This window comes from Canis aureus, chromosome 16 (genome assembly GCF_053574225.1).
Source record: "Canis aureus isolate CA01 chromosome 16, VMU_Caureus_v.1.0, whole genome shotgun sequence".
NCBI classification, from domain to species: Eukaryota; Metazoa; Chordata; class Mammalia; order Carnivora; family Canidae; genus Canis; species Canis aureus.
The window spans coordinates 2800611-2827473 of NC_135626.1; the positions used below are offsets into that span (position 1 = coordinate 2800611).

At 37.2% G+C, this 26863-nt stretch overlaps 1 protein-coding gene and 1 long non-coding RNA gene across 4 annotated transcripts in view; one reads left to right on the plus strand and one right to left on the minus strand.

Annotated features, from left to right (window-relative positions):
* Positions 1-26863, minus strand: part of NR6A1 (nuclear receptor subfamily 6 group A member 1) — a 223220-nt gene that overhangs the window by 145603 nt on the left and 50754 nt on the right. The window lies entirely within an intron of this gene.
* LOC144285501 (uncharacterized) overlaps positions 1-26863 on the plus strand; it is a 72009-nt gene that overhangs the window by 36389 nt on the left and 8757 nt on the right. The gene's annotated exons all lie outside the window — the stretch shown is intronic.

Below are 26863 nucleotides of genomic sequence, written 5' to 3' on the forward strand. Positions count from 1 at the left end.
AGCCAATAAAAAATAACCTGCATGGCATGTCTATAATGTACCAATACTCTTTATACCAAAGGCAAAGACACCTGACATTTTAGTTACTGTGACCGTACAGAGGAGAAATAGAGGCTTTCTACTAGGTGATGGGGTTTTTGTTTTTGTTTTTTCAATATGGAAAATAACTTGTAGACTACCACTAAATCTCTGTGGTAACTTAGTGATCCAGGATCTCAGCCAGAGAGATTACCAATTACGAAGGTCAATTTTTTTCATCTTCTTTATGAAATATTTCACCTACAGACCCACCTACTCTTCATACAGGCAAACAAGGAGAAAGAGTTTACTCGTTCAATATAGCTCTCACTGAAGATGCTACTCTCAGATATAGAACAGTAAGTTTTGTGGTGAACAAGGAAGAGGTGATATGATCAGTTAGCTGCACATTCATAAAGTCCAGTATTCAAGTTCTGGCTTGTAACTGTGACTCCTGGCTATGTAACTGCGCAAATCACTTCATCTAAGACTCAGTTTTTTCCTGAAGTACAAATGGGTTGTTTTGAGTTTCATGAGATAAAAATACACAAATCTCAGCACATAATAGAGTCCACAATATGTGTTAATTTCTTTCTTATCCATGTCCTTTAATAATGAACCTACTATAAAATGAGGCACTTGACATTTTCAGAATTAAAAAATAATACCACTCAAAGCCATTTTCTCAGCCATCCATTGGAGACTGCTTGTATAAATAACTACAGTCTCGCAAGTTCATTAAGTTCATTAGCTCTCTGCTGTACACAAATTGATTTCATAATCTAAATACTCTCAAGTTGAAACCTGGAAAAGAGTATGAGTGCCTCTATAAGCAGTGGTTTCACTGCTCATTGGCTCCTGGAACATGGGTACAGGCTGAAGAAGGGCTGCCACGGCCAGAACCCAGCCTTCAGAGGACTCCAAGGAACATTCAACGCTGTCGGTGAGTTTGGGATTTGAAAAAACCACCGACCGTTGACTGTACCTTGGGGTCCTTACAAACAACACTACATTTCCTGAAGCAAAGGAGCAGGCTGTACCTTCATATGTCACACAGGATCACCAGAACCAGTCCTGCTGCCTATCCCCCAAAGGTGGTCCAGTGAATTTTGTAAGAGCTCGCCCTATTTATATTGCCCATCGTTCCTTCCTCTTTGTTGTGTTCTTAACAAATAAGCGTTTCATTTTAACAAGATAAGGAGAACTCCACTATAATACTTAATGTACTTAAAAATGTCTCCTAGAAATATGCCACTCTGGTGAGAAACAGGATATAGCAAGGAGAAAGATTAAAAATATATATTGATCTTGAGCAAAATCCAATTAAGTATTTTACACCCATTTCTCCCACATCCCCTCAAAACTTTAATTAAGGGCAAGAGAAGGATTTAATAAGTAAAGTAGCATATAACTAACATCTTGCACAGCCCTTATCACAGTCTACCTCCAATTACAGTTAATATGGTTAAGTTTTGACAACCCTATTAGAATACGAGCTGTTTGAAAGCAACTATTGTCTATTTCTATCCACACATATGCTTATTCAAATATTTGTTAAATTCAAGAAAAAGTCAGGTCTGGAGTCAGATATCTGGGAGGAATCTTGGTTCAACTCCCTAACTAGCTATGTGACTACAGGCAAGTACCTGAGTTTCCATTTTTTTCATGTATAAAATGGGAGATAATAAGAACACTTAACCTCATGGAGTTTTGAAATTCAATGAGATTAATACATAAAGTGCTCTGCACCATTCTGAGCACACGGCAAATATTCAGTATATGTAACTACTATTATTATTTAACCCAAAACATATCCTGTGCTAATTTACCTAGAAAAGCACTCATATTTCTCAGTCCAAAACAGAGAGGAAGAGTCAGGACCCTTGACTCTTGTTTACATCTACCAGGTATGCAAGAACTGCCTGTGTGGTCACAAAGCTATCTATTAGCTTCTCCACAAGTTCCTTCCATTCTCTGAACCATAGTTTCTTGTCTTAAAGACTCTCTCACAGCTCCAGTATCAATGTTAGCTATCATTATGTGGACCCTCAATCATTGGTTACCAAGAGACACACCAGACCCAGACCTCAAAGAACCCGTGTGGAAAGAAGAGCCAGGAATTCAGGAGGGCCAAGATGGAAACACTGATGGCTGCACTCAACATTCATTGCTGTCGGTGGGTTTGAGTCTGAATCAACTCACTGATCAATGAATGCAAACTGCGGACCAAACAACCTAAGGGAAGCAAAAGCTGAGTCACCTGAGTGCATCAGTTACTGTGCTGGGTGGAAGCTGATGCTGTCTCCAATACACCAGCTAAAGCCTCTCTTGCTCTCTTTTGTTCTTAATATGAAATAAGCACTCTAAATTCCTAGTGCTTTTCTTTTTCTTATTTTTAGAAGATGTTCTAGAGTTAAAGAAATTATATATATATTAAAGATTTTATTTATTCATGAGAGATACACACACAGAGAGAGAGGCAGAGACACAGGCAGAGGGAAAAGCAGGCTCCATGCAGGGTGCCTGACGTGGGACTCGAGCCTGGATCTCCAGGATCACACCCTGGGCTGAAGGCAGCACCAAACCACTGAGCCATCCGGGCTGCCCAAAAGAAATGATATTTTATAGGTAGAACAAACTGTATAGCTTGATATCACACAGTATTAAAAAACGAATATTTTCATAATTTTTTAAACTAAAAAAATCACATACTGGGATCCCTGGGTGGCGCAGCGGTTTGGCGCCTGCCTTTGGCCCAGGGCGGGATCCTGGAGACCCAGGATCGAGTCCCACATCAGGCTCCCGGTGCATGGAGCCTGCTTCTCCCTCTGCCTATGTCTCTGCCTCTCTCTCTCTCTCTCTGTGACTATCATTAAAAAAAAAAAAAAAAAAAAAAAAATCACATACTATTTAAAATTCAAACATTGAAATATATAAAGTAAAAATTGAACATCTCTTTCCTTATCATCTTCCATTTCCTTAATGGAAATCACCTATAAATATAATAAATAAGTTTAAGAACCTGTTATAATCAAACTTATATTATCTAGTATTTATCATTAAAATAATAAATACCATAAACTAGACATTTTAAGTCTTTAGAGACCTTATCCATGCACATACTGATAGATACCTATCTATAATTTTCTGGGGCTTTTGGGAGATGGCTTAAACAAACATGAGCTCATTTTATATTTACTGCTGTACAATCTTTTTCACTCAGCTATACTAGACAGCTATTATAAATAGCCTTCTGCAACAATCTTGTCATATTTGTACTGGTTCTTTAAATGACTATATACTATGCCTTAGTATGAATGCCCTGGTTATTATTATTCAGATATGCTTAATCTCTTTTGACTCAAACTATGAGGCCCATTCATTCCAACTTTTGCAATGTCCCTCAAACAAGAAAATAACCTAAGTGAAATGGGAAATGCACATTTTTCTAAACAAAATGTAATATAGTACCATTTCTGACTTCTGTAACAAAATGAGATGAGCCACTAAATCTTTCATGATAATGACAGGAAAATAAAGGCTCTGGTCACCAATAATTTAATCATACACATAAGTCTAAGAGAAGGGATCCCTGGGTGGCGCAGCGGTTTGGCGCCTGCCTTTGGCCTAGGGCGTGATCCTGGAGACCCGGGATCGAATCCCACACATCAGGCTCCTGGTGCATGGAGCCTGCTTCTCCCTCTGCCTGTGTCTCTGCCTCTCTCTCTCTCTCTCTCTCTCTCTCTCTATGTGACTATCAAAAAAAAAAGTCTAAGAGAAAAACAGATTCTCACAGCAAAGTCAAACTAAATAAAGCAGTAGGAAAAGTGACTTATCAGGTTAGCCTTCCAAAATCAGGGATAGAAAGGAAGTAGAAGTGCAGAAGTACAGGTATAGTAGACAAGAACTAAAAAAGAAAAATCAAAGGCAAGAGAAAAATTAAAAAAAAGACAAGAATTCAGGGAAAACAAAGGGTTCAGGCTACTGTTTCCCAATCTGGTTGTATATCAGAATCATTTAGACTGGCTGCTTTAAAAATTGCAGATTTCTATATTACACCAGATAGAGGGTCCTGAAAAAGAATCTGTATTCTTTTTTTAAAAAAAGATTTTATTTATTTATTCATGAGAGACACACACAGAGAGAGAGGCAGAGACACAAGCAAAGGGAGAAGCAGGCTCCATGCAGGGAGCCCGACGTGGGACTCAATCCCAAGTCTCCAGGATCACGCCCTGGACTGAAGGTGGTGGTAAATCGCTGAGCTACGGGGGCTGCCCTAGAATCTGTATTCTAACAGGCATTCTAGTGATTATTTTTCACCCACCAATTACTTTCAAATTTTCTGAAAACATTAGAAAAGACTGTCCAACATGTTCTTTGGAAAATGTACCTGCAGCATAAGTATGCCACTTACTTATTTACACAGAAAATCAATAGTCTTTAAATATGCCAATAAAAAATAACACATTTCAGCCACCAAAATCCTATGTAGTTTCTCTTGGATAAAACTAAATGCTACAGGAAGGGAAACAATTATGTGTTTAAGGGTATTTTTTGCAGCTAAAACTGTAAATAAACACTCGCAATGGAGAATACCTGTGGTATGTACAGGGAACATAAGCAGAATAGTTCAGAGATTGTGTTGGGGAGTCATGAAGAACAGCACTGAAAAGGTAGAAGGACAAATGACAGAAGACCTTGTGAGCCAGGCAGAAATATTCAGAATTAGTGCAACAAGGAGCCACTTTAAGCACCGAGCTCCAAAAAGAGATAATGAAAGCAAGACTTTGGGAAGACTGACCAAGTATATGAAGCAGAAGGAAAGAAAGAGAAATGTGAAAAGAGACAGAGTCAGAGACAGAGAGAGAGAGAGAGAGATGTTCCACAAATGAAATGAACTAAAACTGAGGCTGCAGGAGTGGAAAGAATAGAAAGGATATCTCCAAAAGGCATTTTTCTTTTGTTTTTGGTAATTTTCTGTTTTTCCAAATAGATTTGTTTTCTTTTTTGGTACTATGTAGTTACTGAAAAAGTCATTCAAAAGAGAGAAAATTAAGGTCCACTAACTGGCCCCCCTCACATCATCCTGTTGCGTGTATAATACCCTCCCATATAGGGCAGCCCCGGTGGCGCAGCGGTTTAGCACCGCCTGCAGCCCAGGGCGTGATCCTGGAGACCCTGGATCGAGTCCCATGTCAGGCTCTCTGCATGGTGCCTGCTTCTCTCTCTGCCTGTGTCTCTGCCTCTCTCTGTGTGTCTCTATGAATAAATAAAGTCTTAAAAAAAAAATACCCTCCCATATATAAATACCAGAAATGTTGAAAATACACATATCTGTAGTTAGAGAAAATAGCCCAAACTATACATATTGTACTGGAAGCTTTTTTCACTTAAAATATTGTGGCCATCTTTCTAGATCAATAGACCAGATTCACCTTCCAAGGAATCAGCTTAAACAGAAAAGATATCAAGGAGTTAAAAATGGTGCCTAACTTTCTCGACTAGATTAGGAGCCTGGAGTGCACTAATGAACAATTTCAAAATGGAAAAAAGAGAAGTTCATTTTTTGAAAAGAGGATGCACATTTGTGATTTACAAGCATAAAGCTAAGAGTGAATAAGCTAAGTACAGAAAGAAAAAGAATTTTCTTTTATTGAACACAAACCATGCACCTGGACTGCAACAGAAGCCAGGAGATATGGAGGGAACAGATGTGTCTCTGCCTCTCTCTGTGTCTCTCATGAATAAAGATATAAATAAAATATTTATAAATGAATGAAAGAATAAATGAAAGAAACAGCTACTGATAAGTGTTGTAAAGAACAATCTTGGAGTGATAGTCACAGAAGAAAATAGATTTCTGGAAAGGTAGTGGTGAAGAGTGGTGAAGAGCTTGAGCTAAGTAAGGGTAAAAATTCCTGCTACGTGACTTATCAACTATGTAAACATGGACAAGTCACTTACCTTGAAATCTGTCTCATCTGTAAATAGGAGATATGGTAACAGTATTTGCTTCACAAGGCTACTTGAGAAGAACACGTGTAAATTATTTCACACAGAGCCTGACACAACAAAATACTAAAATTGCATGTATGTGCACAGACACACACATGTACAAGCAAACACTGGGTGATAGGAAGTAAAAAGCAGACTGGAAGCAAAAATGTTAATCACTGAAATCTCTAAGTTGTAGAATTAAAAGTGATTTTTATGTTTATTATTTAGAACTCATCTATGTCTTCCAAGTGTTTAGCAATAAGCATAAACTATTTAAACCATTAAGAAAAATTATTTTTAAATGTATTTTCTTTAAAAGCAAAGATTTATTTTATTTATTTATTCATGAGAGACACAGAGAGAGAGAGGCAGAGACACAGGCAGAGGGAGAAGCAGGCTCCATGCAGGGAGCCCAATGTGAGACTGGATCCCGGGACTTCAGGATCACACCCTGAGCCAAAGGCAGATGCTCAACCACTGAGCCACTCAGGCATCCCTAAAAGCAAAGATGTGTTTTAGATGCAAGATCTACCTATGTTTGGCTGAAAAGCAGATGGAAGAATCCACAGTGGAAAAGGAAGAAAAGATGGACTATTTTTATCAAGACAGGGAACCTGTAGAAAGCACAGCTACAAGGATAGTAGAAAGTGACAGGCTCCAGATCCATGTGGATGTGGTCACTTTGGAGGGCAGACACATCAGCCTCAGAGAATGAAAATGATGAAGGTAATTCCAGCCTACTTCTGTTCTCTCAGGCTGTATCTCAATAGGACCCAGCTGGATCTTGTGATCCTGTATCTTGGCAAGGAGCCTGGCATGGAGTAGACACTCAGTACATGTTTGTCAAATGAATTTCCTTACAATCTCTGGCACAGTTATATTTATAACTCAGGAAATGGTCTGCTCTTTGAACCAAGTACTGGATACCTTTAAACCATCTGTGCCATGATTACAGTTCCAACCCAGGTATAATTTTAATAACTACCAGGTTATCGGGTATGTCCTTGATTAGTATACTTGCTATAGAATCCTTTTCTTCAGACTAAATCTAGTGACAACATGTACAATCAGTCAAAATCACATCCCCCTCTGCTCCTCTTTCCGGTGAACAGGTGTAAAACAGGAGAGTTTAAAAGAAGTGGTTTAGGATAAGGAGTCAGAAAACTTGAATTTAATGGGACACGTGAGTGGCTCAGAGGTTGAGCATGTGCCTTTGACTCAGGGCCTGATCCCAGTCCAGGGATAGAATCCCACATCGGGCTCCCAGCAGGGAGCCTACTTCTTCCTCAGCCTGTGTCTCTGTCTCTCTCTGTCTCTCATGAATAAATAAAATCTTAAAAAAAAAAAAAAAAACAATTTGAATTTATTTTTTTAATTTATTTTTTTTTTAATTTTTATTTATTTATGATAGTCACAGAGAGAGAGAGAGGGAGAGAGAGAGGCAGAGACATAGGCAGAGGGAGAAGCAGGCTCCATGCATCGGGAGCCCGACGTGGGACTTGATCCCGGGTCTCCAGGATCACGCCCTGGGCCAAAGGCAGGCGCCAAACTGCTGCGCCACCCAGGGATCCTCAACAATTTGAATTTAAATCCAACTCTGCCACAGTTGTGTGCTCTTAGACAAGTGAGTCACTCTGTAAGCCTTCCTTCTCTGTAAAATGGAGACTAAGGATACCTCTCTTATCTCACAGGATTATTTTGAGATCTCAGCAAAAAAACCAAAACAAACAAAAAAAACAGTGAAAATGCACTACAAATAGCACATAGCAATATAACCCAAAGCATCCTAGTATGTGATGGTACCACTCCACGGGCTCTCCTCTTTCAGTAGACAAGATCTTCATTCCTCAAATTCTCACCTGCTTCTCAATCAGCAGCACATATTTGCAAGATGTCTAGCTGGGATTGATCTATAACCTGGTGCTGAAAGAAGGCATTTTTCTGTATCATCTGCCTAAATAGTCCATGAGAGCCACATTCCAAACAGTTGAGTCAGTTCTCCCAAACAAAGAGAAAGGTCTTTCTGATGGACTTTTATGAAGCAGGGCACAGGGTAAGGCTTTGGGAACAGGGATGGTATATGTCTCCAAGTGAAAGACTAATCTGAGATATCACACAAATCAATAGGACATCACTTAAAACCATTTTCTCCAAAAATCCCACAAAACACTGGTTTATGCAAAAGTCTCCAACTAATCTTAGGTACTTTTTAGTTTTAGAGTTTTATCTAGGTTTATTTTTTTTTAATTTTTATTTATTTATGATAGTCACACACACAGAGAGAGAAAGAGAGAGAGAGAGAGGGTGGGGGGCAGAGGGAGAAGCAGGCTCCATGCACCGGGAGCCTGACGTGGGATTTGATCCCGGGTCTCCAGGATCGCGTCCTGGGCCAAAGGCAGGCGCTAAACCGCTGCGCCACCCAGGGATCCCTTATCTAGGTTTAATTTGTGTACCATAAAATGAATCCAGTGTAAATGTACAATTCAATGACTTCTATTTACTCATTTATAGAATTGTGCAACTATCACTGCAATCCAATTTTAGAACAGTATCACTACAAAACTCCCTTTGAGCCTGTGTCCAATCAATCTCCACCAGACCCAACCATTGATTTGCATCCAGTCTCTATAAATTAGCCTTTTCTAGATATTTCATATAAATAGAATCATGTAAAATGTAGTCTTTTGAGTCTGATTTCTTTCACTTAGCATATTTTTGAAGTGTATTCCTGTTGTAGCATATGTTAGTAGTTCATTCTTTTTTACTGTTGAATAGCATTCCATTATATGGATATTCCACACTTTGTTTATGCCTTTACCAGCTAATGGACATTTGGATTGTTTCTGGATTTTGGCAATTATAAATAATGCTGCTATAAATGTTCATATACAAGTTTTTGTGTAGACATACATTTATATGTCTCTTGGGTAGATACCTAGGAATGAAACTGCTGCATCATATGGTAAGTTTCTATTTAACTTTTTTTTTTTTTTAAGAGATAGAGTAGGGAGGGAAGGGCAGAGGGAGAGAGAGAGAATCTTAAGCAGGCTCCATACCCAAGGTGGAGCATGACACAGGGCTCAATCTCACACACTGAAATCACAATTTGAGCCAAAATCAAGAGTCAGATGCTTAACCGACTGAGCCACCCAGGCGCCCCTATGTTTAACTTAATGATGTTGCCAAACTGACTTCTAAAGTGACTATACCTATAAGACAGACAAATTCTGGCAAGACAGAATGGTGATTATAGTTAATAAGACTAAAGTAATATTAAGCTATAAAATACAAGTATAATATATTTTAAAGTTGGCAAGAGGACAGATCTAAAATATTCATCACAAAAAAGAAAGGGTCATTACATGACATGATGAAGAGGTTAGCTAATGCTATAGTGGTAATCATTTTCTAATATGTAAGGATACGAGTCAACTCATTGGACACCTTAAATTTATACAATTTTACTTGTCAATGATACCTACATAAAGCTGGAAAAAAATATTCCATATATTAGTATTTGGATCGAAAGTAAAGCATATTACCAGTGATGATGTTTTCTAGCTGCCCAAAATATTCTTATACAGTTTTGTATTATTTACTTTGTAAAAACTCAAGATATGAATTCAGAGAAATAAAAGTCAAATCAAATAAAAAATAAAAAAATAAAGTGACTATACCATTTTATATTCTCATAGCAATGCACAAGGTTTCCAGTTCCTATACATCCTTACCAACACGTTTTTATAGTTTTTTTGACGATAGCCACTCCAGAAGGTATATAGAAATTCATTATGAATTTAACTTGATTTCCCTAATAATTAACAGGATGTTAAACATCTTTTTTATGTGATAAAATAAATGTCTGTTCTTTTATCTCATGTTTTTGGTTTTTTTCATTTATTTTTATTGTAATAACATTTTAAACATTTTTGAGTGTACAATTCAGTGGCATTAAATTCAAAAGGCTGTGCAACCACCACCACTATCCACTTCCAGAATATTTTCAAAATTTACCCATTAAATAACTATCCATTCCACACTTTGACTACTTCCCCTAGTCTACTCTCTGTTTCTATGAATTTGCCTAGTTATTGCACGTAAATGGAGTCCTACAACAAAAAGTAATTTTTATTTAAAAAAATAAGTTTTAAAACCAGCTTGTTTGTCTTCTGATTTGTAAGATCTTGTTCTTTATATGTTTTGGACACTCCTTTATCAGATATGCAAATCTTTCTCTCTGGAGCTTGTCTTTTCACTTTTTTAATCATGTCTTTTGAAATGCAAAAATTTTTACATTTTAATGAAGCCAACTTATCAAATTTTTCTTTAATAGCTTGTGCCACTGGTGAGGACACCCAAAGTCACAGATATTCTTCAAGACATTTCGTAGTTTTGGGCAGCCCCGGTGGCGCAGCGGTTTGGCACCGCCTGCAGCCTGGGGTGCGATCCTGGAGACCCGGGATCGAGTCCCAAATCAGGCTCCCTGCATGGAGCCTGCTTCTCCCTCTGCCTGTGTCTCTGCCTCTCTCTCTCTCTGCGTCTATGAATAAATAAATAAAATCTTAAAAAAAAAAAAAAAAAGAAATTTCGTAGTTTTAAATTTATGTGTATGATCCACTTCGAGTTAATTTTGTGTCTAGTATAAAGGCCTGAGTTCTTTTTTTTTTTTGCATGCTGATACCCAATTTCCCAGCATCATTTGCTGAAAAAACTACTCTCCCCCTACCCTGCTGAATTGTCTTAGCACCTGTGTCAAAAATCAACTCACCATATATGTAAAGATACATTTCTGAACCCTCAACCCAGTTCTAGTACCCATCCTTAAACCAATATATCACACTGTCTTGATTATAATTACTTTATGGTAGTTTCTGAAATCATGCTTTCTCAAAATTTCATTGGCTACTCTACTTCAGGACCTTTGCATCTCCACAGAAATTTTCGGTTTAAATTTCTTTAAAGTATTCAGTTGGGGCAGCTCGGGTGGCTCAGGGGTTGGGCACCTGCCTTTGGCCCAGGGTGTGACCCTGGAGACCCTGGATCGAGTCCCACATCGGGCTCCCTGCATAGAGCCTGCTTCTCCCTCTACCTGTGTGTCTCTGCCTCTCTCTCTCTCTGTCCAATGAATAAATAAATAAAATCTTAAAAAAAAAAGTATTCAGTTGGAATTTTTTTGTAGAGAGATTACATTGAATCTATACATCAAATTGAGGATAATTATCATTTTAACAACATTTAGACTTGTAGTCCATGAAGATGGAATATCTCCACTTTTTTAGTTCTTTTAAAACTTCTCTCAATAATATTTTAGTTTTTCGTGTACAAATCTTATTACTTCTTTTGTTAAATTTATTCCTATGTATGTTATTCTTTTGATGCCAATCATGAATCAAATTCTTTTCCTTACTTTCATTTCTGGACTGTTGCTAGTACACACACACAAAAAAAAAAAAAAAAAAGATTTTTGTGTATTGATCTGGTATCCTGTAGCCTTGCTTAAACTCAGATCTGTTTTTGCTTTTTTGTGAATTACTTAGGTATATATAGAGGATTAGGTCGTCTATGTATAAAACATTTTTAACTCTTTCCAATTTAGATGCCTCCCCCCACTCCCCCACCCCATTGCACTAAGAGTGGACTTACGAGTGGATATTCTTGGGACGCCTGGGTAGCTCAGTGGTTGACCTTCTGCTTTTAGCTCGGGGCGTGATCCTGGAGTCCTGGGATTGAGTCCCACATCGGGCTTCCCACATGGAGCCTGCTTCTCCCTCTGCCTGTCTCTGCCTGTCTCTGTGTCTCTCATGAATAAATAAATAAAATCTTAAAAAAAAAAAAGAGTGCATATTCTTACCTGCCTTGTTCCCAATTTTAGAAGAGCCTTCATATTTCACCATTAAGTATTACATTAGCTTTAGGATTTTCACAGATGCCCCTTATCAAGGTGAAATTGCCTACTCTTCCTGGTTTGTTGTTAGATTTTGTCAGGAAGGAGTGTTGGATTACATCAAATGCTTTTTCTGTGTCTACCGAGATGATCATGTGGGATTTTCTTTAAAAACTATTTAAAAAAAAACCAAAAATCTTTTTATTAGGGGGGAATCCCTGGGTGGCTCAGCGGTTTGGCACCTGCCTTTGGACTAGGGCGTGATCCTGGAGACTGGGGATCGAGTCCCACGTTAGGCTTCCTGCATGGAGCCTGCTTCTCCCTCTGCCTCTGTCTGTGTCTCTCATGAATAAATAAAATCTTAAAAAAAAGAAGTGACTGAGTCTGACCAAGCTGTGGGGTAAAAACTACTTAAAAAAAAAAAAATCTTTTATTAGGGGACACCTGGGTGGTTCAGCAGTTAAGTGTCTGCCTTCTGGCTCAGGGTGTGATCCTGGAGTCCAGGGTCGAGTGCCACATCAAGTCCCACATCGGGCTCCCCACATGAAGCCTGCTTCTCCCTCTGCCTATGTCTCTGCCTCTCTCTCTCTGTCTCTCATGAATAAATAAATAAATCTAAAAAGAAACCTTTTATCAGTATGGTTTATTATATGATAGCAAACTGACCTGTGAACTAGCTATTTTGGTAAAGTTTTACTGAAATATAGGCACATCCACTTATTTAAATTTACATATTGTCTACGGCTGTTTTTGTAGTATAACAGCAGAGCTGAGTAGTTTCAACAGAAACCGTAATGGTCCAAAAGCCTAAAATATTTACCAACTAGCCTTTTAAGAGCACATCTGCTGACCCTTGGTATGTTGGTATATACATTTTAATCCAATCTTGCATGCCTGGGACACCCAATTGATCATGGTATATAATCCATTTTCTATGTTGCTAAATTTAGTTAGCTAATATTTTATTAAAGATTATTATGTCTATGTTCATAAAGGATACTGTTCTGCAGTTTTCTTATATCTTTGTCTGGCTTTATCAGGGGAATTGGGTCCTCATAAAATGAGTTGCCACGTGTTCCTTCCTCTTCTACTTTTTAAGTTTGTGAAGGATTAGTTTTAGTGCTTCTTTAAATGTTTAACAGAATTCACCATTGAAGCCACTAAGCCTGGGGTTCTTTCGCAGTAAGATTTTTAATTACTGATTCATTTTCTTTCATTGTTACAGATACAGAAAACGTTTCTTTAATTGTTAATTCGCCAATGAAGCCACTGGGCCTGGGCTTCTCTTTGCAGTAAGGTTTTTAATTACTGGTTTAATTCTTTAGTTGTTATAGATCTATTCATTTATTTATTTCCTCTTGAGTTAGTTTTAGTAATTTGTGCCTTAGGCATTTGTGTCTAGGAATTTGTCCACTCCATTTAAGTTGTCTAATTTGTTGAGAAGAAGTTATTCATAATTTTCTCTTACAATCTTTTTTATTTCTTTGGAGTGATTTCCTTGCTAAAGTCAATTAGTTCTATTTGTTTCTAGTCTGTTGTGAATTACTTAAATATGGCATTAAATATGGCATTATCTCATCTATGTATAAAGACAGTTTTATTTTTAATTCTCTATTTAATGATTTTATTTAAAAAAAAACTGTCCCACGTCATAGTTTGCTGACCTCTGTATCATTCCATATTAATATTTTCTTAAAATCCCAAAATGATCATCTTGATTTGGGGTTTATCTAGTTTCTTTTCTTTAAGATTTATTTATTTGGTAGAGGGAGATTGAGAGGAAAACTTAAGCAGATTCCTTGTAGACTGTGAAGCCCTATGCCAGCCAGGCTCAATCACACCTTCCTGAGATCACAACCTGAGCCAAAACCAAGAGTCAGATGCTTAACCAACTGCACCACCCAGGCACCCCATCTTTATCTAGTGTGGTACAAGGTGGAAGCTTAGGTTAATGCTTGAGACCCTTTCTTCTTTCCTCATATAGTTGTAAATTTAAAAGCTATAAAATTTCCTATAAGCACTGTTTTAGCTGCATTCGATGAAATATTTTCCTTTTCATTTAGTCAAACATTTGCCTCCATTTAGTCTATATTTGCCTTAGGATTTCTTCTTTGACCTATGGGTTATTTGTAAGTAATTTGGTTTAATTTCAAATATTTGGAGATATCCTAAATATCTTTCTGTTATAGATCTCTAATTCTGTTGTGGTCATAAAACGTATCTTGTAGGATTTCAATCTGTAAAAATAATTAAGACTTATTTTATGGCCCAGAATATTCTTAAACTGTTCCATGTACACTCAAAAAAATGTATATTAAAAAAATGTATATTCTGCATAGAGTATTCAATAAATGAGTTGGTTGCCTGTGTTGTCTTCTATAACCTTGCTAATTTTGTCTAGTTCTTCTATCAATTATTGAGAGTGGGGTACTGAAATCTATATTATTATTGAGTTTATTTCTCTTAAGTCCTGTTTTTGTTTCAGATATTCTGGTGCTGTTAGGTATATTTTTATAATTGTTATATTTTCGTTTATTGACTCTTTTGTCCTTATGAAATGTCCCTCTTTCTCTAATGTTATTTCTTAAATTATATTTTATATGTTATTAATATAGTCACTCCAGCTCTCCTATGGTTACTGTTTGTATGATCTATTTTTTAGCATCTTTTTACTTTTAACCTATTTGTGTCTTTAAATCTAGAGTATGTCTCTTATTGACAGCATAAATTTGCATCTTGCTTTTTTATCCAGATTGACAATACCTACACCTTTTGAATAGGCAGTTAGTCCATTCACATTTGATATAATTTTTGACATGGCTGGATTTATGTATACTATTTTACTGGTTTTGTTTCATGTCTTTGTCTTTAACCTCTTTTCCTCCATTACTATCTTTTTGTGTGTGAAATATTTCTATATATATATATATATATATATATATATATATACATACACATACCATTTTAATCCCTCTATTGACTTTTTCACAATTATTTTTTGTTCTTTTCTTTGTGGTTGCTCTAGATATCACAATATGCATCTTTTACTTATCACAATCTAACTTAACTCCAGGAAATACAGAAATTAGCTCCAATATATCTCCTATTCCATCTCTTTTCTGTTTTTACTATATATGTGTCATAAACTCAGTAATATAGTATTATAATTATTGCTTTAATCTTAAAAATTAAAAGAAAAATAGTTATATTTACCTATATACTTACCATTTCCAATGTTCTTCATTCTTCTTATGGATTCAAGTGACCATCTGCTGTCACTTCCTTTCAGCTTTAAGGACTTCCATTAGTATTTTAAGGCAGGTCTGCTATCCTCTCCCCTTTTTATGTGGAAATGTCTTTATTTTGCCTTTATTTCTGAAGAAGAGTTTTGCTAGATAAAGAAATCTTGGTTAATGTTTTTTTCTCCACGTGTTTACTATGTCATCCCACTCTCTTCAGATTTCTTTGCTTCTGATGAGAAGGCAGCCATAAATTCTAGTGTTATTCCCTTGTATGTGATTAATCATTCTGTTCTTGCTGTTTTCAAGATTTTTCTCTTTGTCTTACAACAATTTGACTCTGATATGGGTTTATCATGCTTGGGTTTATCAAGCTTCTTGTATCTGTAGATGAATGCTTCTCCTCAAATGTGGAAAGCAAATTTTGGCCACTATTTCTTCTAATAATCTTTTCTGCTGCTCTCTCACTCCTCTCCTTTTATGTATGTATACTCTTAGGTATATATCTGATGTTGTCCCACAGATCTCAGAGGCTCTGTTCATTGTTCAAGCTTTTTTCTGTTCTTTATAATTATTGACCTAACGGCCTATTGGTGACAAGTTCACCAATAATCTTTCTTCTGCCATCTTAAATCTGTTGAGTCCGTCCTAGTTAATTTTTCATTTCAGTTATAATTTTCAAATCAAGCACTTTCATTTTCTCTTAAAATTTCTCTTTGAGATTCTCTATTGAGTCATTATCATGTTTCCTTTAATCCTTTATAAAAAGGATTCCCTTTATTTCACTGAAACATCTCTAATAGAGGCTTTGAAGTATCTGTGTGCCAGATTCTGCATTTGAGATCACTAAAGACAGTTTCTACTGATTTTTCTGAGTATAGGTTATTTTGCATGTCTTAAATTTTAACTTTTCTGTTGAATATTAAACATTTAAAGTAAGGTACTACTGACAACTGTAGATTCTGAATTTTTCCCAATTAAGGTTTTGTGATGATGGTGGGATTTTGTTTTTGTTTTTACCAACTTTTCAGGAATAAATTTGTAAAATCTTTCTCTCCTACAACGTATGGTGCTTGATGGCTCAGGATTTTTTCCCTTGTTTTTATTTTGAAGCCTGGCTTCTAAGCATTGCCCCTCTATCTGCATAACTTACTGACTGGCCAGAGGTGGTGCTCACCTTGAGCCCTTTTATTCTGTTGATGGACCTGTGGTTGGGATAGGGAGCACATTCTCATTTTAGGCCTTCACGTCTACTATAAACTTTACCTTTTGCTGGGCTTTCTCACACTTCCTTTGCATGGCCAAAATGTGTAGGTGGCTTGGGTTGCACTGGTTTCTAACTGTGCATGAAGCCTCCAAGCAACCCAGGATATAAGGAGAGCTTATCCAACTCCCTGTAGTTGCGTTACCTCCCAGATCTTTCTATTAAAGCCCTGTCTAGTCTGCTCCACTGTTTGCCCCAAACAGGACTGTAACCTTAGGCTAGTAGAGTTGCTTGGCTCTCCTTATTTCACTTGCCACCAAGATCATCACTTTTAATTGATAATATTCCAAATCAAGTGAGTCCCCTCCCACTGGAGTAGTTAAGCTGCTGATTTTCACAACCAACCCACCCTAGTTGAACTACTACACTATCACAGTTGAAAAAACAGGAGCTATCCTGGGCAAGATCACAAATGCGTTTTATGTAAAATTCAGTGGTTTTCATGAATAAACATTTCTCAACTTGTTAAAAGCCTATAATTGTTTCTGACAGTTTTTTCCAGCTTTATAGTTGCTTTTGGGGGGCAGGATTTGTTGACCTGCTCACTCACTCATACCAGAAATGAATCTCCTCCTCAGATATGTTTTTATAAATCTCCTAATAAAATCCTAACCTTGGGGATCCCTGGGTGGCTCAGCGGTTTGGCGCCTGCCTTTGGCCCAGGGCGCAATCCTGGAGTCCCGGGATCGAGTCCCACGTCGGGCTCCCGGCATGGAGCCTGTTTCTCCCTCTGCCTGTGTCTCTGCCTCTCTCTCTTTCTCTATCTATCATAAATAAATTAAAAAATCTTAAAAAAAAAATCCTAACCTTGGTAAAGCCAAACAGTCTGAAATCCAATCTATTTCCCTGGAATTAGACCCTAATTAGGAAATTATTTAGGAAATTAGGAAATTAATTAGGAAATACCTAAATTGTTCAAATACAACTCAATTCCAAAAAAATACGTAAGAGAAAAAATTTCCCTGGGGAAAGCAAAGGAATAAAGTTACTCGGAATATTGCAATTATTTTCAATTCCAGAAGACAATAATACAAAAATTCGAATATCAGGTAGTTATTTTCAGTTCCCACCTCCCAAAAGCCCTAACTATTGCAGTCACTAGTACTCTGTAGATGTATATACAATCTCAACAGCCCTAAAGCCAATCATGGTTAGGACAAGAGTACATAGCCTCAAATCTTGTCACCAAGTACATATTAAATAGGTCCTACACAAAGGACACTTGAGTGTTACAGCTGGCCCTGCCCACCGCAGTTATGCCCATCGGCATGCCTAAGTGTCCATCTCATGGGTCCCTTGCTTACTAGCCTGGGCTTAACTCTCGGCCCCTCTGGTCATTACCATCTCAAGACCCAAAGTCCTGAGTCTTAGATACTTTGTACTCCCAGACAATAACTGGTTAGTCTGAAATTATCTATTCTACTTGCCAAACTTCAGGCATCACCTAATGCCCGGATTTTCACTTCATTTGTCACCTCCCCATGCCTTCCTACCCCAGGGCTGACAAATAATTAGTAATCAACCATGCCCCTGAATTTGCCCTGCCACTGTCCCTCAATGCTGGACTTGACGGTGAATTTAGAAAACCTCCATCATGTCTGACAATTTGTCTATTCTATTCATATCCTCCTTAAAATATATTTGTACCTTCTACTAAATAGTCAATGGGCTATAGCCCCTGACAGGACAAATGGACACCAACTCAAGCTGGGCTTATCTTCTTTCCTGAGCATTTAAAATTTGAAGACAGGGGTGCCTGGGTGGTACAGTCAGTTAAGCATCCAACTCTTGATTTTGGCTCAAATCTGATCTCCGGGTTGTGGGATGGAGCCGTGTCGGGTTCCTCACTCTGTGAGGAGTCTACTTGGATTTTTCTCTTCCTCTTCTCTACCCCTCCCCACTTGCACATGTTCTCCAAGTAAACAAACAAATTTTTAAAAGGGAAAAAAAAAATTTGAACACAAATGCTTCAGTTAGCCTGTGTTGGGCATGGGTGCTGGAAAGACACCCATGACAAGGCAGAGCAGAGGCAGCCATTTTCTATAGTGGATACAGATGCAAAGAATATCAGTTTGAAGGAAAAAAGAAATATGAAGCAGAGGCACCAGAAAAGGAAAAATAAGATTCCATTTGACCACAAAGAGATGGGAAAGAAATTCTGGTCTTAATTCTTCATGAAATTCAAAAGGCCACAAGAGAAACCCTGTACTTTCCACTAGTGTCCTCATTTCAAAGTAGCTTAAGGGGGAGGGGTGGGTGTTCTGTTCCTCACAACTGAACTACTCCAGTTAACACCTCCGGTTTCTCTTGCTACCAGCCTCTATTTCCCAGAAATCCACATCACTCACACTCTAGTTAGAATCTATAAAGCTCCTTGTGTTCAGCTCATGTTTTTTGTTTGTTTGTTTGTTTTGTTTTGTTTGCTACACCAAGATTCTTTACAAACCTCTAAGATTAGATCCTATTCTAGAAGCTCTGGAGTTTTCTTTGGCTATGATGAACAGGCAATGAAAGGTGGTATGATCTTCACCTTTTACCCTCAGCTTCTCACTTGAGAACCACCACCTACTTCATAAATTTGTAACAGGAATTAAAAAAGGTGAGAATAAAGTCCTTGTCACATCACTTGACACACAAGAAGCCCTACTAAAGGTAGTTTCTTTTAGTATTAAATGGACTAAATGTGTACATTATGAACATTAGGTAAAAATTATTTCACTGATATTTAAGATCTGAAGGGCACCAGCCATATTAAGAAGACTAATCAACAGTATTCCTGCTGGATAGTATTCTTTTCACATGACAGCACTATAATCTTAACTTGTGAACAGCCATACCAACTCCCCAAATCAATATCTATTTCTCTGAAACTTGTTTCTAGTCCCATTGTAATTCTGAAGTTTTTAAAATGATCCTGTCGGCTTTCACCTGCATTTCTAGGATCAGTTTTACATTTACCAATGTCGCTTATAAGATTTGCTTACTGATATTTTTACCAATTTGTTTGAAAAAAAAAATAGAAACAAAAGTCAGAGGTTGAAACTAACTGGTCAAAAATCACATTTATCAAATTTATGTGAAGAGAATGTAATATCTTATTAGTGAATTATAATCAAGGGCCAAAATTATCATTACTCTTAGGAAAGGTTATAAAGCATTTTAAGTTTTTGTCAAACAAAACCTCTAACAGAAAAAGGGGGTAAGGGGGATCCCTGGGTGGCGCAGCGGTTTGGCGCCTGCCTTTGGCCCAGGGCGCGATCCTGGAGACCCAGGATCGAATCCCACATCGGGCTCCCTGCATGGAGCCTGCTTCTCCCTCTGCATATGTCTCTGCCTCTCTCTCTCTCTGTGTGACTATCATGAATAAATAAATAAAATCTTTAAAAAAAAAAAAAAAAAAAAGAAAAAGGGGGTAAGGGACAGAGATAGAGACTAAATATCACAGCTTAGGTTATTTTGATAAAAGTTACATTTATGGTTTGGCTTTTACTGCATCTTAGTTATGTTGACAGATTCCTGGACAACTAAGGTGCTAAATAATCCAGACGCCAAACAAATCAACAAAAGTCCCAGCACAAAAATCATTACATAAAGGATTTTATTTCCTTCTCAATTACACAGATCTACTCCATTCAACATAAGGAAAAACAATTCCCAGATCATTTAGTTTTAGATTCATATAACAAATAGTAATTGTCAATAGGACTGACCACATTATGAGGAATAATTCTATCAACAATATTAGAGCTATTATTATAAATATCTGTGGATACAACAATGACCACACATATTCATACACCTAAAATGGTCAGATTTTGCTTTAATTCTCAGAAGAACACTCTTATTCTAATCCACACCTAGCTCCAAAGGCCCATTGGACTGAGCCTCCTTCTGGCTAGCCTCTATTTTTCTACCTTCTCCTCTTCCTTCCCAATCTTTTAGCTCCAGGATTCTAAAGATAGGAAGTTACAGGATCCTTGTGGTGAATTAATCCAACATTCATTTACCATATGAATGGCTGATGTTCAATTCATTTCTACTTATGAATAAAGGCTATTTTAAGGGCAGCCCCAGTGGCTCAGAGGTTTAGTGCCGCCTTCACCCCAGGGCGTGATCCTAGAGACCCGGGATGAGTCCCATGTCAGGCTCCCTGCATGGAGCCTGCTTCTCTGTGTGTGTGTGTCTCTCATGAATAAATAAATGAAATCTCTAAAAGAAAAAAAAAAAGGCTATTTTAAGTAACTTGTTAACTGTTAATAAAATTCTGTTTATGAACTAAAATTAAGAAGACTCTTCAGTATTCCACTAAAAAGACTGGCTGCTACAAAATGGGTGACAATGTTGCAAAAACCCTACTACACATATAAAATCAGTTGGAAATCTTGCAGTTCTCAGAAGAACTCCAATATCACTGCTGAAGGAATTAGTGGTAGTTTTCAATTGCTACTATTCTTGCTTTTTAATCTTCAGTTATGGGTCATTCAGCAATGTCATTTTCAGAGATTTATTTGAGAGAGAGAGACAGCACTCAACACACTTGTACAAAAGGGCAGAGGGAGATAATCTCAAGAAATCCCCCCCCCCCCCGCACCCCAGCACAGAGCCTGCCTCAGGGCTTGATCTCTCAACCCATGAGATGATGACCTGAACTGAAACCAAGAGTCAGGCACTCAACTGACTGATGCTAGACACACCTAGCAATGTTATTTTCAAATCAGTTTGATAAATGTTGTGTATGATGATGGGTACTGCATCAACACTATCTTTACTTTAAATTTTCTAGTAATTAGACTTTGATGTGTACATGTCATGTTTGAAATAGGAGTCATACCTCAATTGCTAAAGCACATTTATCATCCTTACCCCAAATTTATTTGTGCATAACATTCCATATCCAATAGAAAACAGGAACAGTAAGGTTAAGTAGGTAATGTGGTTCTGCCTAAGTTGGCTGAGGTCAAAAAAGATGTCATCAGTGCTATAACCAAGCAAGCTACTCTAGGTTATCAGGTCACATTACTTCCAGCCTAGCAATCTTCCCAAACTTTTTCTCTGAACTACCTTAAGGAGCATTAGAAACTCACCTCATATATTCTGAACCCCATATATTCTGCCCATGACTTCCTGGAATCTCATATTCCCTTAAAGGACTTTCTTCTTTCATCATTATCTTAATTCCTTAACCAGGAATATCTCTGTTCTCCCAATTTCCATTTTTCCCCCAATTTCCATTTTTATAAGAAAAGCCCACACATTAGACTGTAACATTCATTTAAAAAGGCCTTTTTTTTTTTTTTTTTTTACGCCAAGTAAAGGAGTCTCAGACTCAAAGGACAACATGGAGCCATTACTACCTCTTCTTGCATTTTCTTGGAAGTAGATTTTCAACTCACAGATATAAGTGCATATCCTTCTTGTCTCCACCCCCAAACTCAGATCCCTTTGCATTAATGGTTGGCTCTCTCACCTTACTCCTCCCTCCCCCCAATATTCAAAGTAAAACAACTGGATAGCTACTACTGAATAAGTCACGATTTTGAAGTCTGAAAGGAAAAGGAGGGGGCAAAATGGGTTCCAACATATTTTAGAGTTTTCATGCATGCTTTTAGAATGAGCTCAAATTCTAAGGTTTAGCAGTATTACTTATCAGAAAATCTTGGTTTTCTGTCGTTTAATTATGAAATTTACAAGCATTTTCTTTTATTTTTCAGTCTGATTCCTTGTTCTTGGTTCTTCAGTTAGGGCCTGTTGCCACCTTGTGGACTAAGTGGGAATAAATCTCAATGCACTACCACAAGTTCTCACCTCTGTGCTTCCTTCCAGAAGACCACCACTAGATAGTGACTTAAAGTTTGAAATAAAAGACTTCTCAAACTAACCTAGAAAACTAACTAGTTGGTTTATGGCTACACAAAAAATAGATTCACACAAAATAAATTGAATGTATCCAAAATAATGAGTTAAATAAAAATCTTTTGAGGTAGTATGGCCTGAGGTTAAGAATCTCTTAACCCAGGCTTTGACTCTTAGCAAACAGGAATACAAGGAACTTCCTCATACTGATAAATAGCATCTACAAAAAAATGTATGGCTTCTTGATTTCAAAACTTAACTACAAAGCTATTGTAATCAAAACAGTGTGGTACTGGCATAAAAGTAGACATACAGACAAATGGAACAGGATATGGAGCTCTGAAATAAACTCTCACATATAGGGACACCCGGGTGGCTTAGCGGTTGCGCATCTACCTTTGGCTCAGGGAGTGACCTCAGGTCCAGAGATGGAGTCCTGCATTGGGCTTCCTGTGGGGGGCCTGCTTTTCCCTCTGCCTATGTCTCTGCCCCCTCCCCTCTCCCTCCTTCTCTCTCTCTCATGAATAAATCAAATCACTTTTAAAAAATAAAAAATTAATTTAAAAAATCTCTCATATATGGTCAATAATTTTCAACAAGGTTGTCAAAACCATCTAATGGGGAAGAAAAAAAAAACAGTGATAGCAAAATTGAACACCCACTTGTAAAAGAACGAATGTGGACCTTACACCATATGCTCAAAACTTAACCTCGAAACAGATCAAAGACCTAAATGTAAGACCCAAAAGTATAAAACGTTTAGAGGAAAACAAGGAAAAGCTTAAATGGCCAATGAGCACATGAAAGATGTTCAACATCATCATTCATTAGGGAAATGCAAATCAAAACCACAATGAGGTATCTATCACCTCATACCCATTTGGATGGCTACTATCAAAAACACAGAAAATAGTGTTAGTGAGGATGTAGAAAAATTGGAACTCTTGTGCGTTGCTAGGAGAAATGTAAAATGATACAGCCACCGTAAAAAATTATATTGGCTCTTCAGAAAATTAAAAACACAATTACCAAATGATCCAGCAACTCCAGTGTTGGGCATATACCCAAAAGAATTGAAAATAAGGACTTGAAGAAATATCTGCACATTCATATTTACAGCAGCTCTATTCATGATAGCCAAAAGGTGTATGTGACCCAAAGTGTCTATCAACAGATGAATGGATAGACAAGCACCTGGGTGGCTCAATCAGTTAAAGCGTCTGCCTTTGGTTTGGCTCAAGTCATAATCTTGGGGTCCTGGAATCAAGCCTCACATCAGGCTAGCAGATAGATAGTCTGCCCCTCCTTCTCCCTCTACCCTTTCCTCCTGGCTCATGCACTCTCTCTTAAACAAATAAATAAAATCTTTAAAAAAAAAAAAAAGAAAGAAAAGAAGAAGCCACACACAACCAGACAAATACTATGATTTTACTTATATATAAAATACCTAGAATAGTCAAATTCACAAGAGACAGAAAGTAGAATGGTGGCTGCTAGAAGCTAGGGGAATGGAGAACCATTATTAATGGGTACAGTTTCAGTGTTATAAGATGAAAGTGTTACATACATTCTGTGGGTGGATGGTTGTGATGGCTGCACAACAGTATGAACATACTTAATGGCACTAAACCGTACATTGAAAAAATTGGTTAATGGGATGCCTGGGTGGCTCAGTGGTTGAGCGTCTGTCTTAGGCTCAGGGCGTGGTCCCAGAGTCCCAGGATCGAGTCCCACACATCAGGCAGCCTGCTTCTCCCTCTGTCTGTCTCTGCCTCTCTCTCTCTCTGTCTCTCATGAATAAAATCTTTAAAAATAAATAAATAAATAATTGGTTAATAAGATTGCAAATGCTATGTGTATTTTTATCAAACTTTAAAAAAAAGAAGAAAAAGAATCTAAGTATGGCTAACATACTTGATAGTGAAATACTGAATCTTTCCCCCTAAGATCAAAAACAAAACAAGAATGTTATTCTCACCACTTTTATCTATTAGACTGGAAATCTGAACCAATGCAATAAGGTAATAAAAATAAACAAAACTCATAAACATCAAAAAGGAAGAAGCAGAATTGTCTTTATTCATAGATATACATATAAAAAGTCCCAAGGAATTTTAAAACTTACTGGAGCTAGGAAACAAATTTAATGTTATATGATACAAATTCGATATACAAAAATCAACTGCTTTTCTATACTAGCAATAAGCAATGGGAAAACAACATTTTAAAATAATACCATTTACGATAGCATTTTTTAAAAAAGGGTATTTAGGGTAAGTTTAAAGAAAGATATACTACATCTCAACAGTGATCTTTCAAAAACCTGATGAGAAAAAACAAGTAAGTCCTAAATATGTGCAAAAGATACACTAAATTCACAGAAGACTCAGTTCTGAAATGACAACTCTCCCGAAGTTAATAGGATCAATATAATCCAATCAAAATCCCAGGAGGCTTCTTTGTTTAAAAAAAGAAAAAATTGACAGGCTGATTCTAAAATCTGTAGAGAAATGAAAAGAAAGCAAACACCCTAGAATAGCCTGAACAACTTTAAAGGGAAAATGGAGTTGGAACATTAACACTACCTGATTTCAAGACTGATTATAAAGTTATTATGGTATTCAAGACACTGCAGTACTGGAAAAGATAAATAGATTAATGAAAGATAATATAATCTATAAATAGACTCATACATATAAATAATTCATTTTTCAGCAAGTGCATCAAAAATTCAATGAGAAAGTCTTTTCAACAATTGGTGCTAAAACAAATGACTATTTATAAAGAAAAACTTGGACTTCTATCTCATACCATACAAAAATTTTAATTTTAGAGGAGTTATAGACATAAATATAAAAACTAAAAATAGTTTTTATAAAGAACAGCACACCTTTGCAACCTCAGGTTAGGCCAAGATTTCTTAGAACACAGAAAGCATTAAGCATAAAAGTAAAAATTAATAAATTAGACTTCCTAGAAATGTAAACTTCTGCTAATCAAAAAAACATATTAATAAAACAGAAAGCCACAGACTGGGAGAAAATATTCACATCACTTATTTGATGAAGGACTTGCATCCGAATTAAAAAAACAAAACAAAGCTCAAAAACAGGATTGAGAATAGAACTTTAATAGTCAAAAAACTTTCAACAGATACTTTTTTTCTTTTTTAAGATTTTATTTATTTGAACGTGAGAAAGCACGAGTTTGTGTGTGCACAAGTGGAAGGAGGGGCAGAAGGAGAGGAAGAAGCAGATTCCTCTCTGAGCAGGGAGCCTGACTCAGGGCAATCCCAGCGCCTAGAGACCATGACCCTAGCTCAAGGCACACACCTAATCAACTACCAACTAAGTCACCCAGGCACCCCTGAATAAAAAGTGATATATGAACAGCCAGTAAGAGCATAAAAAGGTGATCTACATAATTCGTCATTAGGGAAATGCAAATTAACTGGGCGCCTGGGTGGCTCAGTTAAGTGTCTGACTCTTGGATTCAGCTCATAGATTATGGGATCAAGATCATGATCTCATGGATTATGGGATCAAGCCCACATTGGGCTCCACGCTCAGTGGGGAGTCCACTTGAAGATTCTCTCTCTCCCCCTCTCCCCCAACTAATGCTCTCTCTCTCAAATAAATATTTAAAAACAAAACAAAAAACGATCAGTCCATTACAGACTCACTAGAATGACTAAAATTTGAAAATTGTTAACACCAAATGCTTGCAAAGATGTAGAACAACTGCAACTCTTACACTACTGGAGCTGTATAATATATTAACAATTTGGAAAACTGGCAATTTCATAAGGCTTAACATACCATCTACCATATAACCCAACAATTCCTAGATATGTGTCTAAGAGAAATAAAAACATATATCCAGAGGACGCCTGGGTGGCTCAGTGGCTAAGCATCTGCCTTGGACTCAAGTCATGATCCCGGGGTCCTAGGATTGAATCCCACATCAGGCTCCCCTGCAGGGAGACTGCTTCTCTCTATGCCTATGTCTCTGCCTCTCTCTGTGTGTCTCTCATGAATAAATAAAATCTTAAAATATATATATATATGGAGATACATCCACAAAAACCTCATACAAGAGTTTTCACAGCTGCTTTATTCGTAATAGCCAAAAAATAGAAACAGCACAGGTTATCAACACATGTATAGATAAACTGTGACACAGTCAACGGAATACTACTTAGCAATACAAAGAAATGAACTACTAAAGCCTGGAACAACATGGCTAGGTCTCAAACATTATGCTGTAAAACACTAGACACAAAAGACCACCTGTTGTATGATTCCATTTATGACATTTTAGAACAGGCTAAACTAATCTATCATTACAGAGTTGAGAAGTTAATGCTTCTTAGGGTAGAACAGTGGAATTGATGGAGAAAAAAAGCATAAGGCAATTTTCTGAAGAGATGGCAATGTTCTGTATCTTGACAGAACATGGATTACAAAGGCGCATGCATTTGTAAAAAGTGTTTGAACCTTATACTTAGTATCTGTGCATTTCACTGTATGTAAATCATACCACTGTTTTAAAAAGGTAAAAATTATATTGTTTCTGTAACCACACAAACTCCAGCTCTGCCAGTTACCA